The 17,521-nt window shown below is 45.7% G+C and overlaps 1 long non-coding RNA gene across 1 annotated transcript in view; it reads left to right on the top strand.

Moving 5' to 3' along the window:
• The window catches only part of LOC123600832, a 45,925-nt gene extending 30,175 nt beyond the window's left edge, over positions 1–15,750 (top strand). Inside the window, exon 3 of the long non-coding RNA XR_006713846.1 lies at positions 14,796–15,750. This is a non-coding gene — a long non-coding RNA (uncharacterized LOC123600832). The remainder of the gene's footprint in view (positions 1–14,795) is intronic.
• The last annotated feature ends 1,771 nt before the right edge of the window (positions 15,751–17,521 follow it).

Raw genomic sequence — 17,521 nt, 5'->3', positions numbered from 1 at the left:
CCAGCTCCACTTGGGGCCACTCGCGTCCACACAGGCACCTGCAGCTGAAGCAGGACCTCCTCCATCACCCCATTGTCTTGAGTGTGTGTAGACTGGTGGTAAGAAGGAAAACAAGTGGAAAACGGGGTCCTGGACTTTGCCTGAGGACACCAAAATCGACCCGGGTGGCTGAGATTTCGTCATGGGAAAAAAAAAATTAGAGAAACTCACAGGCTACACAGTTTGACACAGATCATGTAGACGTTTCCAGACTCACCATGGTCCAACTTACGACTTTTCGACTGTGCAATGATGCCAAAGCAATACGCATTCAGTAGAAACTGTACCCGAAACTTTGAGTTTTGCTCTTCTCTTGGGCCAGCACTGTGTGTATGATATTCTGTTGTGCTGCTGGGCAGCGGGAGGGGCCACAGCTCTCAGCCTCCCAGAGATCACGAGGGTCAACTACCGATACCCTGACAACCCTTCCGTACCCACACAACCGTGCTGTCTTTCCCTTTCAGTACGGTATTCAGTCAGGTACACAAAATAGTCAACACTTTATTATAAATTAGGCTTTGTGTGAGATGATCTTGCCCAACCGTAGGCTAATGTCGGTGTTCTGAGCATGTCTAAGGTGAGCCAGGATGTTGGGGGCAGGTTGAGTGTATTAAATGCATTTTTGATATTTTCAACTGACAGTGGGTTTATCAGGGCATAACCCCATCCAAAGTCGAGGAACATCTGTGTGTGCGATGAGATGGACTGTGTTAATGATAAAGAATGCCTGAATGTTCTCCCAGAATGGTTTCCCAAAGTGAGTCAGGGAAACGTGTGAATGGACATCTTATTTTTTGATCCTACTTAACATTGTTCAGAAATCGTGAGATCCAACCCCACTTTCCACAAAAATTTTCTTTCCCTCTTCTGTCTTAACTCCTTTGTCTACGCAGTCTGTCTCCCCTTCCCGCCATCTTTCCTACTCCCTCCCTTCCTTCTCATTTTCTGGTCATTTCTCTCCTCCTACCTTCCTGTTTTGTTTTCCATCTTTCATTGTAGCAACGAAATGTGAAATGTTCCATTTGCGACAGGGGATTGCCACTGAATGAAAAGACAACTCCCCTTGGCTCGAGAAACAACTTTAATAATCTCAAATCTCTAACTGCTTTCTGTCCTACTATTTATATGGGCATAGTTTTACATAATTGCCATCATAAAGTCTGTATCAAAGCAATGGTTGCTGAGGGCAGAAATTAGAGATGTATGTGAGTTCTTCTTAGTTTTAATGGCCCACTGTTCGTGAACCCAGAGGCAGAGCTTCAATAAACAGGCATGTTCATTGCAATCGGATGACAGTGAGCTCTAAAAAGGAAAAAAAGTACAAGCAAAACCATCCACTCTCCAATACCAAGGGCACAGGGTAAGACGGCTCTCAGGCGTCCCTTATCCTCCCCACACAGAATCAACCTGCCAAATTCAGAGCCCCCCTAGCTGCATAAAGACCCCCCATCCTCTCTTCTTTCCCCTCATCCAATAACAAGCTAGAAAATGAGCCTGTTTATTTCAAGGTGTGGGCTGCTTTATATACCCATAAGCTATCATTTTGCGTAAATGCCAATTTGGGAATCTGGGATCAGCTGCCTGCAAAATCACTTAGCTCAACTTTGATAATTCTTTAGAGAAAAGTTATCTGCTTTCCCAGATAACCCCTTATTTGGATGCCAACTTCTGGGGCTACAAGGTTGAGAAAGAAACAAACAGGGTGCCTGGGTGGCTCAGTCTGTCAAGCATCTGACTTCAGCTCAGGTCATGATCTCATGGTTCGTGAGCGTGAGTCCCACAGCTCGAGCCCCGCTTCGGGTGAGCCCTACTTCTCTCTCTGTTCCTCTCTTTCTCTCTCTCTGCCCCTCACTCACTTGTGCACTCTCTCTCTTTCTCAAAAAAAAAAAAAAAAAAAAAAAAAAAGAAGAAAAGAAAAAGAAACAAAAATCAGCTGTGAGTGAACCGGGAGGAACTTCCACTTGTATCTTCAGTGAAGCGACAATCTGGGTCTGGGGAATCTTCTCCTTGAATGTTCATAATAATTCTGTGATACAGGTAACACAGTTATCCCATTTTACAGAGGAGGAAACTGAGGCTCAGTCTCACGTCAGAATTACGCAAGTGGTTCACGGCAAGATCAGATCCCAGATCCTGAGTCCTGCCTCGTCAGTTGGACTCTAGAGTTTGTTTTTAAAACCCTCACATCATGCTCCTTACTCAGGCTTGGTTGGGGGCCATGACCTCCGTGAAACCTCTCTCACAACCAACAGGCATGAAACGTTCTTGTCTCCTCCTGGAACATCCCAAACAACCTTCAGTAGAGCCCTCATCATGGCACTAATTTTTTGTCTCTTACCTGGACAGTGAGCATCTCAAGTACAGAAAATACGTCATTTTGATGTTTGTTACCCCAACCCCTGGCTCCAGCTGCTTCTCGGTAGATGCTTATAGGCTGAATGGATGGTCCATGAGACACATCCTTCATTACCCTGAGGGGTCATACCATCAAGTGTGTGTTCTGGCTGGTGCCCACTGGTATTGTCAACCCCAATCCAAAGCCCATCTTTTTTTGTTCTTTTTTATTTATTTATTTAGAGAGAGAGCATGAGCAGGGGAAGGGCAGAGAGAGAGAGACAGAGAGAGAGAATCCCAAGCAGGCTCCACACTGTCAGCTTGGAGCCCGATGCAGGGCTCCAAGTCATCAACCTTGAGATCATGACCTGAGCTGAAGCCAAGAGTCGGACTGTTAACTGACTAAGCCACCCAGGCGCCCCCAAACCTATCTTTTTAAAGTCATTCCTTCTTTCCCTGTTTTTGTCAGACCTGGGCAGTCTTTTTCCTAATTGCAACCTCTACCCAGGTACCCTTTCCCCCTTCAGCCAACACACAAAACTTATTTATTTTTCACTTTGGTTTGATGTATTTCTCTTGGAGATTGGGAGCCCTCTGTTATGCATATTTGTTTGTTAGAGACCATTCTAAAACAGAAGAGATTTGATAATAAATCCTGGCAGAGGAACTGGAACCTAGTAGGTGCTTCGTAAATGAACAAATAGAATTCTCCTGGGACAATCTGTCAACCTAGCCCTACACACAATCCAGTATTCTGTCAGGATTGGTTCATTCATTCATTCATTCATTCAGCAAAAGAGTAAATGGCTATTGCATTCAAAGTCACGTGTTACAGACTGAGAATACAGTATGTCTACAAGGAGAAGTAAGGAATGTTCCACCAAAAGGAAATAGAAAATGTGCTATGACCATTTCCAGCTGAACAGACAGAGAGGACTTTGCACAAGGCCTTAAGGATCAGTAATATTTAGAAATTTGGCAAAGAAGGAGACAGAAGGACATTCCAGATGGAGCAAAGAATTTGAGCAAGGGCAGAAAAGTGGGAAAGCCTGGGGCATGTACTTGGAACAGAGCAAAGTTCATTTGCCGGAGCATGGCGTGGAGGGAGAGGCAGGGCAAGGAAAGGAGATGGAAATGTTTGGGAATGCCGGGTGGGGAAGCACTCCAAACGAGGACATCAAGCCACTGGAAGAGCCCCCCAGGTTTGCATAGCTCATCGGAGCCATCTCTGTACCAGCCACCGAAGGCTGCATGGCATTGGCCTTTGGCCCCATGGTGTTGGCTGATGCACGCGATCTAACACAGTCACCTCCTAGCAGGTACTTCTTCCTTCTAGCAGATTATCACTTTTGAAAATATCACCCACATCATAATCCCATTTTGTAAAGTTTATTTCTTTTAAGAGAGAGAGTGCCAGCAGGGGAGGGGCAGAGAGGGTGGGGGGAGAGAGAGAACCCCCAGCCAGCTCCACGCTGTCTGCACAGAGCCTGACTCAGGGTTCGATCCCATGAGCTGTGAGCTCATGACCTGAGCTGAAATCGAGAGCCGGACATTCAAGGACTGAGCCTCCCAGGCGCCCCCATAATCACATTTATGAATGCCTTTTGCCCTTCTGTCGCTTGGTAGATGCAAGAACCTCACTAAGCAGCGCGTTATTAGGAGCTCCCGTAGCGCCTTGGGAGGAAACTGCCCCCACGTCCTCCCTCCCACCCAAATCCTTCTCCATCACCCACCTCCTCACGAGACTGGAATGAAGCCCAAGGCAATTTGAGCAGCACACCGAGATTCAAGGGATCCAGGGACTTGACCTCCTATGTTGCAATTGGAGAAAACATTCCAGATATAGGGGGATGAAGTCATGCATGCGTGTGAGTGGGGGGAGGTGCAGAGAGAGAGAGACAGAATCCCAAGCAGTCACCGCACTGTCAGCACAGAGCCCAACGCAGGGCTGGAACCCACGAACCACAAGATCGTGACCCAAGCCAATATCAAGAGTTGGACATTTATCCAACTGAGCCACCCAGGCACCCCCTAGGCTGGTATTTTTTGATGAAGCATGTCTAGTTGTTAAGCACTTTTGCACAGAGGCCAGTTCATAAGCTATCAATCACATTCCTCCCCCCCCCCCCTCTTCTGGGCTTGCTTTTTCTTCCTTCCTTTCTTCTTTCTTTTGATTGTTTTTAATGTTTTTCATTTATTTATTTTGAGAGGGAGAGAAAGAGAGAAAGAGGATCTGAAATGGGCTCCGAGCTGACAGCAGAGAGCCCGACGTGGGGCTTGAACTCACGAACTGTGAAATCATGACTTGAGCTGAAGTTGGACGCTTAACGAGCTGAGCCACCCAGGCGTCCGTATCTATCTATCTATCTATCTATCTATCTATCTATCTATCTATCTATTTATTTCTTAGAGTGTCAGTAGGGGACAGGGGAAGAAGGAAAGAGAGAGTCCCAAGCAGCCTTCACACTCAGAACAGAGCCCATGCGGGGTTCTGCCACTTGACCCTGGGATCATGACCTGAGCAGAAATCAAGAGTCAGACTGCGGCCAGACCAGCAGGGGGCAAGGTCTTCCGTGTACTCCCGTCCCCCACAGCTCTGTGGTGCAAGAAACCGTAAAAAGAACCCCAAACCCCATAACCAGGAGCTAACGAGATTCAAACCGAAGAAAAGCTTGCAGACTTAACCGGGAGTTTTCCTTGAACTTTGAAACTTGGACTGTTCTTCTCTTTGCTTAGTGAGACCTTTAGCAAAAAGAGGACGGGGTGTGAGAAAAGGGATGGGCAAAGTCACCTTGAAATCCTGTATCCAGTTTTGCTCCCTGAGGCTGCAGGGTGAGCCCCAGATCCTCCAGAGTCCTTGAGGGAAAAAAAGAGGGAGTCAAACCACCCTCTTGAGCCGATACCCACCAGAGAAGCAGGCAGAACAACCCAACACGTAACCCCACCTCTGCCTCCAGAGCCAGAGGAAGTCAGAGACCCAAATTAGAGTGTTACCTTGCTGGCAAAAGAAGTGTGAAAAGCCGCTGTGGCCTTTTCTGGCAATCCCAATGAGCTCTTGTGTTTTCATTTTGAGGTGTGAAATATTGCCAGGGAGAGGGCATGCTGTGGATATTTAGGTCACATGCTACGATTTCTTTTTACTCTTTAGAATGTTAGCCCAATTCCAAGGATGCTACGTTGAGATCCTCCAACCCGCGGAGCTGACTTTCTGGAAATTTACAGAGTAACCACTAATGTTGTTTTAAAAAAAGAAACCCACAAAACCGTCCGATCTAGGGCGGAGCTGCATCATCCCCTTTGTCCTGCTGCAATGATTCCTGTGTGAAACTTCCACGGAGCAGCAATACTGTGCAGGGGCTCTTCCCTCCCCCACCTCTTTACACCCCACTTGAAGTTAAATTGAGACCCGGATCCCAGACGGACTGGGTGAGGATTACCTTCTTCGCCTGGTTACTCCCTTTGAGAATTATTTCAGGTTTTTTTTTTTTAATTTTTTACATTTATTTATTTTTGAGAGACAGAGACAGAGCATGAGCAGGGGAGGGGCAGAGAGAGTGGGAGACACAGACTTGGAAGTAGGCTCCAGGCTCCAAGCTGTCAGCCCAGAGCCCAATGCAGGGCTCGAACCCATAAACCATGAGATCGTGAGCTGAAGTCGGTTGCCTAACCAACTGAGCCACCCAGGCACCCCAAGAATTATTTCAGGGTTTAAGACAAAGCAAAAGTCATCACTTCTCAGCTTTCTTACCCAGGCAGGTCTCCGCAGGCCATTTGGAAGCTCTAGATCTGGCACTAAGAGATGGCTTTCAAAGACGCCAAACTGGTAAAGAACTGGAGTAGAGGGGTGGTTACCAGGGGCTGGGGGTGGGGGAAATGGGGAGATGTTGGTCAGAGGGTGCAAACTCCCAGCTATGAGATAAACGAGATCTGGAGATCTAACGCACATATGTACTTGAAAGTTGCTTCGAGAATAAATCTTAAATGTTATCACCACACACACACACACACACACACACACACACACACCCCATAATTTGTGAGGGGACAGAGGTGTTAACTAACCTTATTGTGGCATAATTTTGCAATAGATACATGTATCTAATCATCACATTGTATACCTCAAACTTAGACGCTAGACACACAAACTTCCATGCTGTTCCGCCACCTTGACTCCTCCCTGACCTTAAACTTAGCTATGTTATATGTCAATAACCTCGTAATAAAGCTAGAAAAAAGCAAACAAAGAAATAAAGACCAGAATTGAAACAAAGCCTAAGGAGATGATGATAATTCCTGGGGTTTCTTCCAAGAGTTGCTCGGTGTAGAGAAATCACTTTAATTATAATTAAAATACACAGAGCAAAATGGTTCAAGGGAAGCCCATGGTTTCTAGTCAAATATGCTACTAAGCACTGGGGCATTTTATCGGCAGTGGCTGAAGGCTGGAGGGTGACAAGGTGTGTGTGTGTGTGTGTGTGTGCGTGTGTGTGTGTGTGCACGTGTGCTCACAGTGGCCTGGTGGTGATGTCAGGGGCACAAGCAGGATGTTCAATATTTTAAGCATCATTTAAAAAGTCCCTGGGAATGAACCAGTCTGGCAAGAAATTATTAACAATCTACTTCATCCTGGAAAGATAGACAAAATTCTCCCTTAGTGCCAGCTGTCACTACACTCTAAGAAGCCCCCCAGAGGGCACATAAAGGGTCGTTCAGGCACCAATCTGTTAGCTCAGGTGCTGGGTGTGAGGTGTTAGGGTTAAGGAAATTCCGTAATCTGGCTCATGCACAATTATAAGAGACATCAGTAACTTTCATATACACAAATAAGCATAAGATAGAACGGAAAAAAAGGCCTGTTTTTTTTTTAACGTTTATTTATTTTTGAGACAGAGAGAGAGACAGAGTATGAATGGGGGAGGGGCAGAGAGAGAGGGAGACACAGAATCTGAAACAGGCTCCAGGCTCTGAGCTGTCAGCACAGAGCCTGACGTGGGGCTTGAACTCACAAACCGCGAGATCATAACCTGAGCAGAAGTCGGACACTCAACCAACTGAGCCACTCAGGCGCCCCCCAAAAGGGCTGTTTAATAACAGTTAAAAAAAACACGTAACAATACCTGGAAATAAACTTAAGAATTATGAGAGGCGAATAAAATGTTCAAATACAAACTAGGGCGCCTGGGTGGCTCAGCCGGTTGAACATCTGGCTCTTGCCAAGGTCATGGTCCCAGGGTCGGGGGTGGGGGGGAGAGATTGAGCTCCATATGGGGCTGGGTGCTGAGTGTGGAGCCTGCTTGGGTTCTCTCTCTCTCTGCCCTTCTCTCCCACTTGTGCTCTCTCTCTAAAATTAAATTACAATACACACAATACAATGCAATACAATACAGTACAATACAATACAATACAATACAATACAATACAATACAATACAATACTGAAACTAAACTGAACAGAAAACCTGACAAAATGAAGAGGCTTATCATGTTCTTTGGTAAACAGACAAGATTGCACTATTAAGAAATCAGTTCTCAGGGCACCCGTGTGGCTCAGTCAGTTAAAAGCATCCAACTTCAGCCCGCAGTTCGTGGGTTTTAGCCCCGCATCGGGCTCTGTGCTGACAACTCAGAGCCTGGAGCCTGCTTCGGATTCTGTGGCTCCCCCTCTCTCTGCCCCATCCCTGCTCATGCTCTGTGTCTCTCTCTCTCTGTCTCTCAAAAACAAATGTTAAAGAAAAAAAATTTTTTTTTTTAATTTTTTTTTCAACGTTTATTTATTTTTGGGACAGAGAGAGAGCATGAACGGGGGAGGGGCAGAGAGAGAGGGAGACACAGAATCGGAAACAGGCTCCAGGCTCTGAGCCATCGCCCAGAGCCCGACGCGGGGCTCGAACTCACGGACCGCAAGATCGTGACCTGGCTGAAGTCGGACGCTTAACCGACTACGCCACCCAGGCGCCCCAAAGAAAAAAATTTTTTAATAAAAATAAAGAAATCTGTTCTCCCCAACACATCTGTAAATTTAATGCACTCTCAATGAAATACCAAGATTTTTAAAAACAAACTGACCCCAGAGTTGATGTGGGGAAAGAACCATGCAGGAATCTCCTGGAAATGTTTAAAAGAAATGTAATGAGGGGAGCACAAGCCTCAGCAGAAATACATTTTGCTACAATTTAAATATATTTTGCTGTATTTTAAATACATTTTGAAGCTACATTAACATAAATCATGCAGTTCTCATACAATGAATAGACAGATCGTGGACTAGATGAGGAAATTAAAAAAAAAGCAAACACTAATACATAAGACAAATTAGCGTAGAATCAAGCTGAGGACTCTATTGGGTGGATTATTTAAAAAAAATTTTTTTTTCAACGTTTATTTATTTTTGGGACAGAGAGAGACAGAGCATGAATGGGGGAGGGGCAGAGAGAGAGGGAGACACAGAATCGGAAACAGGCTCCAGGCTCTGAGCCATCAGCCCAGAGCCTGACGCGGGGCTCGAACTCCTGGACCGCGAGATCGTGACCTGGCTGAAGTCGCATGCTTAACCAACTGCGCCACCCAGGCGCCCCTGGGTGGATTATTTAAAGATTATTCGAAAGAGGGCTCAGGAACAATAAGGTAACCATTTGGAGAAAAAAAATCGAGCTGGAATCAAACTTCACACCTCACATCAGAATAAATTCTTAATGAACCAAAGATTTACATATGAAACATAGGACCATAAACTTACAGAAAGAAATCTAGGAGAGTTCTTTTGTAATCTCAATTAGGAAAGACCTTTCTAACTATGACACAAAGCCAGAAGCCATAGAAGAAAAGATTGGCAAATCCAACAACATCAAATAAAAAGTCCACGTAGTGTAAATCACCATGAATAAAGTTTAAAAAGATCTATTGTTTCTGAGGCCCCTGGGTGGCTTAGTCAGTTAAGCGTCTGATTCTTGATTTCCACTCAGGTCATGATCTCATGGTTCGTAAGTTCAAATCCCGCATTGGGCTTCATGTTGACAGTGTGGAGCCTGCTTGGGATCCTCCCTCTCCTTTCTCTCTGCCCCTTCTCTCTTTTTCTCTCTCACTTTCTCTCAAATAAACAAGCATTAAAAAAAATACTGTTTTCCAGGGAAAACAGTATTTGCAACTTATATCTTAGATTAGCAAACGCATAGAAAAATTGGCAGAGGATGTGAGCACGCAGTTATCCCCAAAAGAAATACATGAAAGGAATGCATCATTTCATTATTAATTAAAAAATTACAAGTGAAAATTACAATGAGATAATATGCCCCTTCTCAAAGTTCAAAAATTTCACAACACATTGCTGTAGTGTTAACAAGGGCTTACATAGGAGTATAAACTGATACAACCTTTATGCAGAATAATTCCTCAAACTCTTCAAAAATAATAAATGCATATGTCCTTTGACCAATCATCTTCACTTCTGGGAATTTATAGATGTACAAGATGATATATGTACATAGTTATTTAATGCACCATTGCCTGCTATTTCAGACAATTAGAAACAACCTAGATATCTATTGATAAGAGAATGGTAAGATAAATGACTAAATTTATCCAGTGGAATAATAAATACATAGCCATACACAACAACGAGGGAGTTCTTCATGCATTAAAATGGAATAATCTCCAGGTTATATCGTTAGATGAAAAAACCAAGTTGCAGGATAGTGTGTAGAATATTCTGCAATTTTTTGAAAAAAAGCAAACAAGGGGCACTTGAGTGGTCCGGTCAGTTAAGCGTCTGAATTCAGCTCAGGTCATGATCTCACGGTTCATGAGTTCGAGCCCAGCATCAGGCTCTGTACTGACAGCTCAGAGCCTGGAGCTTCCTTTGGATTCTGTATCTCTCTCTCTCTCTCTGCCTTTCCCTTGCTCGCACTCTGTCTCTCTCTCAAAAATAAATATTAAAAAAAAATTAAAAACAGATAATATGTATAAACACATTGGATGATATATGTAGAAAATAGCACTGGAAGTTATAGAAGTTGTCTTTGGAGAGGAAAACTGGGTGTCTGGGATAGTGTAGGAGGTAAAATGTTTCCTATACACCCTTTTGAACTTTTTTTTAAAGTTTATTTTTGAGAGAGAGAGTGCAAGCGGGGGAGGAGGGGAGAGAGAGAATTCCAAGCAGGCACTGCACTGTCAACGATGAGCCCAATAGGGGCTTGAACCCACAAACCGTGAGATCATGACCTGACCCGAAGTCAGACACAACCAACTGAGTCACCCAGGACCCCCTTACCCTTTTCACTTTTTGAATTTGAACCAAGTGAATACATCATCTATTAAAAAAAAAAAAAGGCAAATACAAGTTTAAAAGAATTGATGGGATAGAAAGGGTGACAGGACAGAAATTAACAGGTGCACCCAAAATGCACAAAAGGAATTCAGGGTGTGTTCCTGGCCAGCAGAGTGCAGAGCAAAGAGTGACTTTGGTTGCATGATATAATGGAAGGAGCTTGGAGTATGGAGTTGTCAACGTGTAATTCACAAAATACTTAAAAACACGAAGGCATCAGTGAGGTGGAAACACTGACCCCAAGAGCAGCCGAGGAAGTGGGGTTTATATAACCCATAGGGACAGGCTCACCAAAATTAGTGTTTTTTTTTTTTAATTAGAGACAAATCTAATTAATGTTCCACGGGGGCTTTGGAGGGGGAAGGGAATAAAAGCATGAGTTATCTTTTCCAAAGGACAGAAATTATTTGTACCTCTACAGATAGATACATGTTACGGGTTGGACTCCCATCTACAAGGTAACATGTAACTTCGCAGAGCCCGAGCCCTGAATTAGTTGTGAATAACAAAATCAAACATCAGTTTATTCTCCTAGAGACAGACTAATTTGCTGGGCGCAGCGCAAATAAAAATTCAGGGCCCCGTGTTCAAAAATTATGAAGAATGTCACGACAGCAATAGGAGAGCATTAAACCAAGTTAGTGGTTTAACGTGCAGGGTTCTGGGTGACTGTGCAGATCGCAACCCAGGAAGCTAGCCCGGCCAGAAGAACTACGTAAACCCTTTTAACAATGCCCCACGATGACATTAGAGGACACGCAGTCACCCTCTTGCTTTATTTCCAAATTTTGGATCATTTTTCATAACAGAGTGGAAAGAACCCCTTAACAGTTGTGTCATTGTGGGCAAGTTACTTAAAGTCTGTAAAGCTTCCTTGCCTAACTGGTAGATGAGGATGAAAAATAATCCTCGGGGTGCCTGGGTAGCTCAGTCAGTTGAGCATCTGACTCTGGCTCAGGTCATGATCTCGGGATTTCTGAGTTCGAGTCCCACATCGGGCTCATTGCTGTCAGCGCAGAGCCTGCTTTGGATCCTCTGTCCCTCTCTCTCTCTGCCCCCATCCCGCTCCTGCACACACACACTCTCTTTCTCTCTCAAAAATAAATATTAAAAAAAATTCTAGTAGTCACATTAAATGAGGTAAAACAGTGAAAATGATAATGTATTTTATTTGTGCACCTGGATGGCTCAGTCGTTAAGCATCTGACTTTGGCTCACGTCATTATCTCACAGTTTGTTAGTTCGAGTCCCACATCGGGTGAGCATGAGCCCTGGTTCGGGTGAGCCCCGCTTCTCTGTCTCTCTGCCCCTGTTCACTTGCACCCTCTGTCTCTTTCAAATAAATAATAAGTAAAATAAAAAGTATATTTTTATTAAAAATGTTTTAATGTTTATTTAGTTTTGAGAGAAGGAGAGTGCGAGAGAGCGGGGAGGGTCAGAGAGAGAGGCAGACACAGAATCCAGAGCAGGCTCCAGGCTCTGAGCTGTCAGCACAGAGCCAGACGCGGGGCTCGAACCTACGAACCGCGAGATCATGACCTGAGCCGACGTCAGGCGGACCCCAAAATAATAGATTTTATTTAACCTGATGTATGCAAAATATTATTGTAATATGTAATCAATATTAAAAAATATTAACAAAAAAAGCCTTGACCTCTATACCTCTTAGGGTTGTAGTGATATCTTTTTGTTGTTGCTGTGAAGTGGGCTCCAAGCCCAGCAGAGCCCAACGTGGAGCTTGAACTCACGACCCGGAGATCAAGGCCTGAGCTGAGAGCAAGAGTCTGACTCTTAACTGATGAAGCCAGCCAGGCGCCCCGTAATGATTTCTAAATAAGACATGCCTCTGACAGTTGGAAACGCTGTAAAGTCGTGTACCAAAGGAGGCAAATATTTAGTAGCAGAATCGTTTTTGGCGTTGCAGCCTGGCCCTGCCTTCAGCTCCTCTCTTTCTCATTCGATTTATTTTTTTGAATTTTGATTGATGGACTGATTGACGTATACGTGCCACACAGTGATTCACCGAGTCTGCGTTACGCTCACCCCGAGTGCAGCTACTGCCTGTCACCGCACAACGCCGTCCCGGGACCGTTGACTGCGTTGCCTGTGCTCTACCTTAGGTCCCCGTGATTTGTTCATTCCCTAACAGATTCTCTTCTGAGGGCCGATTCTCTTAACTTGGAGAAGGGCTCCTGAACCAAAGGGCCTTGGATTGCATTATGAGGAGAGGAAGAGAATGGGATGTGGCTGTCAAGAAGCGAGAGCTTGTCCAGACGTCAGTGACAGTTTGAACAAAGGCTCGGAGAGAGGAAAGGGTGAGAACATCCCTGGAGACCCCAAAACCGCCAACTTCACAGGCTGGCAGGAGACGCGAACTGACGCGTCAGATGGACAGACACCCGCAAACTCATAGTACCTCACCTGTCCCGTGAAACGTCTGGGCAGTGCCTGTCAAAACTTTCCCCGAATACCCCTGAAGGCAGAAGAAAGAAAACAACTCTCCAAAAAGACCTCGACAATTGGGACACTTCATCCACTCATTGATTGATTCATTTGGAGGGGACACTTTAATTCTTGGGTGTAGCTTCATAAATTCATGAAAGTTTTGCATGCTATTCCATCAGATATCCAAGATTATTTCAATATGAAAAATAATGGTCCCCCCACCACCACCAAAAACAAAAAAAAAATCTTGGGTAAATTTGAATTCCCTCAAGATGTCCCATATTTATTCTGTGGTTCCCATAACCCAAGAGGCTTAAGTCTCCCATCCTGAAGGCACTGTAGGGGCGCCTGAGTGGCAGTGTCTGACTCTTGATTTGGGCTAAGGTCGTGATTTCGTGCTGAATGGAGCCTCCTTGGGATTCTCTCTCTCCCTCTCTCCGCGCCCCTCCCCTGTGCGTGCACACCCTCCCTCTCTCTCTCTCTCTCTCAAAATAAATGAACATTTAAACTAAATGAATAAAAGGCACCATAATGTTAGCAGCTTACTGTGATATTGTTCATGACATCTTGGTGATCAAGTCACTGCCCAGAAGCTTCCACACTTGACTGGGGCCCTTTCGGCACCCGGGGGACCGGAACTCCTTGGATGGCATCTAAAAGAGGACACGCCCTCTGCAGTAGCTTCCCTCTGCAGCCACAGTTCCTTCCAGCCTTTTCCGCAGCCCTTTTCCTTTGCATATATTTCCACCAGCCATGAGTCTCCAGCCTCTCCCACTCCCCATCCCCAGAAGACTAGCGGGTTTAAGGGGATTTATGAATACTTGAGTTTTCCCCAAATTCTTTTGCTCAGTTTAGTTTTTCTGCTCCATAATTGGGTATGGAAGTGGGGCTATAGAAGGGGCAGGCCAGGGGAGGGGTGTGCAGTGGCCTTAGAACAGAGAGATTTCCATGAGAGGGAAGAGTAGAGGAGGGAAAATATTCCAGTTGATGGGGCACCTGGGTGGCTCAGTCCGTTGAACTTCGGACTCTGGCTCAGGTCATGATCTCACGGTTCATGAATTCGAGCCCCACATCGGGCTCACTGCTGTCAGCATGGAGCCCGCTTCGGGTCCTCTGTCTCCCTCTCTCTCCGCCCTTCCCCTGCTTGTGCGCGCTCTCTCTCAAAAATAAATAAAACACGAAAACAATTTTTTTCAGTCTTCCAGTTGGAGACCACCCAGGCTCACTAGCTCCTACCTACTGCCCTGAGCCCCTTGAACCATGCACATATTTCTGCTCTCCAGAGCCTCGCCCTCCGGAGCAGAACTATCATTTGTTTATGATTCGGACCAGGCTGCTGAATGCAGAAAGTACACTCGTAAACTCAGATTGCAGCCCTTCTGATTCTAACTGGTCTAACAAGAGCTTCTTGTGTATTTCTTTTTGTTAGAGTCTGTAGATGTTGCTCGGAGACTTGGTGGCATTTTGAAAGAGCAACGTTTATGACGGCCTCTGTGTCTAAAAGAGGAATTAGGGTAAACTGATGATTCTTTCTTGATCCCTCCTTCCCATCCTCAGGGACTATTCTTATCACCAGGGGCTGTTGGATTGCAAAATAGGAGATCAGAGGAGCTATGGGGGCACATCACACTACCGTCTCTCTTCTTCTTTTCTAGGTTGGAAATGTGCCATAGAGGGATTTTTAAGAAATTCTCGCCCTCATGGAGCTTAGGCTGTCTTCGAGAAGGAAGGCGGTGTGAGGGGATCGGCACACAGCAGGACGCACAGTGCTTGTACCTGGTTTTCTTCTTTCCGCTCTGCCCTTTGGTGGTCGGTCCACAGCTAGGACATCGCTGTCACTTCTCTGCCAAGGGCTCCCTGGCAGGATGCTCACCTTCACCTCTCTGCAGAACTCTTGCCAACCTGAGGACCAGACCCTCGATGTGGCTGTCTTCTCTCCACTCAGAAGGACGAGGAAGGGGAGGAGGAGGAGGAGGCCAGGAACATCAGGTTCTCACCTACAGGATCAGCTCTGCGGCAACCAACCAGGACCCAGGCTAAGCAGAGATGAGAGCCGTTAATCCCACCAGACTAACGCCTGAGAACTGGAGTCCGGGGTGGGGGGTGGGGATCACAAGAATATGTCCTACTAAAAGCTCTCCTGTGACTCTGCTGTATCGCCGGGTGAGGGAACCGCTGCACCAGGACTTATCATCAAGTTGCTAGATTTGAAAGTCTGATCTAGAAGATTTCAACTCCGAAAGTTTGGTTCAACCTGCTGTTCCACCGTGCCCCACCCTCTGGCCTTCCCCTTTGCCCTGATGGTGCCCGGAGATCTCAGTGTCCTTAACCACCCGGTTTGCTCATTAGTTTTCACTGTCTGTTAGCAGTCTTGCCCCAGGGGGCAGCTCGGGTCCCTCCTGGTGCAGATAACTAATAATCCACGTTGAAGCTAGAAGACCAGCGCACATCCCAGCAGGGCGTCCTTTTCATTACTCAAGCTCAACGTAAATGCATTCACTGGGTCCTCCTCTCAAGCAGCTCCTTCTCCTGGCTTCTTTGTTTCTTTCTGATCTTAGATGGTAATTCTTCTTGGGGCGCCTGGGTGGCTCAGTTGGTTGAACGTCCGACTCTTGATTTCGGCTTAGGTCATGATCTCACGGTTCGAAAAGTTCGAGCCCCGTGTTGGGCTCTATGCTGACATGCAGAGTCTGCTTGGGGTTCTCTCTCTCTCTCCCTCTCTCTGCCCCTTCCCCCTCATTCTCTCTCTCTCTCCCTCTCTCTCTCAAAATAAGTAAACATTAAAAAAAGAAGAATGGTAACCCTTCTTGTTGTCCTGGCTTGAGACCAACGTTGCAGTTGACTTCTCTCTCTCCCTTCCCATACTCCTGCTCTTCTAATCAATCACCACATCTCTCGACTGTCAATTCACGGGTTGAGACTCGTCATGTCTTCCTTAGACATACTGCCTCTGTCCCAGCTCAGCCCTCTTTACCTCTCACCTGGGACACTGAATGCCTTGAAGGGGAACTTTCCATCCCCAGTTGGTCCCAGCGCACTCTACCCCCTCTCCTCAACCATTTCCAATCCCACTGCCTTCCTTTAAGGTGTATACATGTGAATCTGATCAAACTTCGTGAGGACTATGTTGCTCCCTGGGTCAAAAACTAACAGCTTCCTGTGCCTACTGAGTAAAGCCTAGACATTTTCCCAGTGATTTGGCCCAATGCCACTCCATTGGGCTACCTGTACACATTTGGGGTCTTATGCACCCCAAATGTCACCACTTGTGGACCCTCCAAAATTCTATTCCACCTCCTCTGAGCCTCTCTGCCCTGGCCATGTCTTTCTTATTCATGTATTGTAATGTTACCCATCCTTCAAGGCCCCAGCTCAGAAGTTACCTTCTCTGTGAAGTCTTCCATGATCTCTCTAGCCTGATGTGACTTCACGCTCTTGACCCCCAAGTCAAGTATACTTTTCTTATGACATTTTTCTTGCACTCTCACTGAGGCCATTTGTTCATATGCCATAGCTCTCTTACTAGACCAGCTGTTTCCTTAGGGCATGTTTCTTTATTCTTCTTAATATCCCCCATTGTGTCTAACCTGTTGCTTTACACAAGAAGCGGGTCAAAATTAAGTGTTGACAGACAGAGTAAATGCAGAAATTAATAATGGATTACGATGGGGTGAGGAAGGCTGATATTCAGTTGGGATGCTCATTACTAAACATTGGAATATTTCTTTTTTTTTTTTTTAATGTTTTTATTTATTTTTGCGACAGAGAGAGACAGAGCATGAGCAGGGGAGGGACAGAGAGAGAGGGAGACACAGAATCGGAAGCAGGCTCCAGGCTGTGAGCTGTCAGCACAGAGCCCGATGCGGGGCTTGAACCCACAGACTGTGAGATCATGACCTGAGCCGAAGTCGGATACTTAACCGACTGAGCCACCCAGGCGCCCCAACATTGGAATATTTCTATTCTAAGAGTACATCTTCTGCACTGTTCCACATTGACAAATTTCAGCAATTACTGTCTAGGCTCGTTGGAGTCCCCCAACTTCCCTGAGTCCTCCTCTGAGAGGCCCCTGAGCCCCCCGCATGATCCAGCACCTAAAGAGATGATACTGAACACGACAGAAAGTCTCCAGAATTAGTTGACACGTGCACAGTAATGTTGAACATCACCCACGGAGAGGAGAAACATGATAATCAAATAGGTTTAACAACATTGACTTTTGGACAGGATACCGCACTTGCCTGAATACAGAAAGAACTAGAAACATAGACATGGCTTCTGCGCATCTTAGAGGAGGGATATTCCAGTGGCTAGAAGACATATTACTGTTTGGTGATGACGAGCGAAATGGGGTGGGTGTTTATATCGGTATTAAGAACAA

The sequence above is a fragment of the Leopardus geoffroyi genome, chromosome D1 (genome assembly GCF_018350155.1).
Source record: "Leopardus geoffroyi isolate Oge1 chromosome D1, O.geoffroyi_Oge1_pat1.0, whole genome shotgun sequence".
Taxonomy (NCBI): domain Eukaryota; kingdom Metazoa; phylum Chordata; class Mammalia; order Carnivora; family Felidae; genus Leopardus; species Leopardus geoffroyi.
This window is presented reverse-complemented; position numbering and strand designations above follow the sequence as displayed.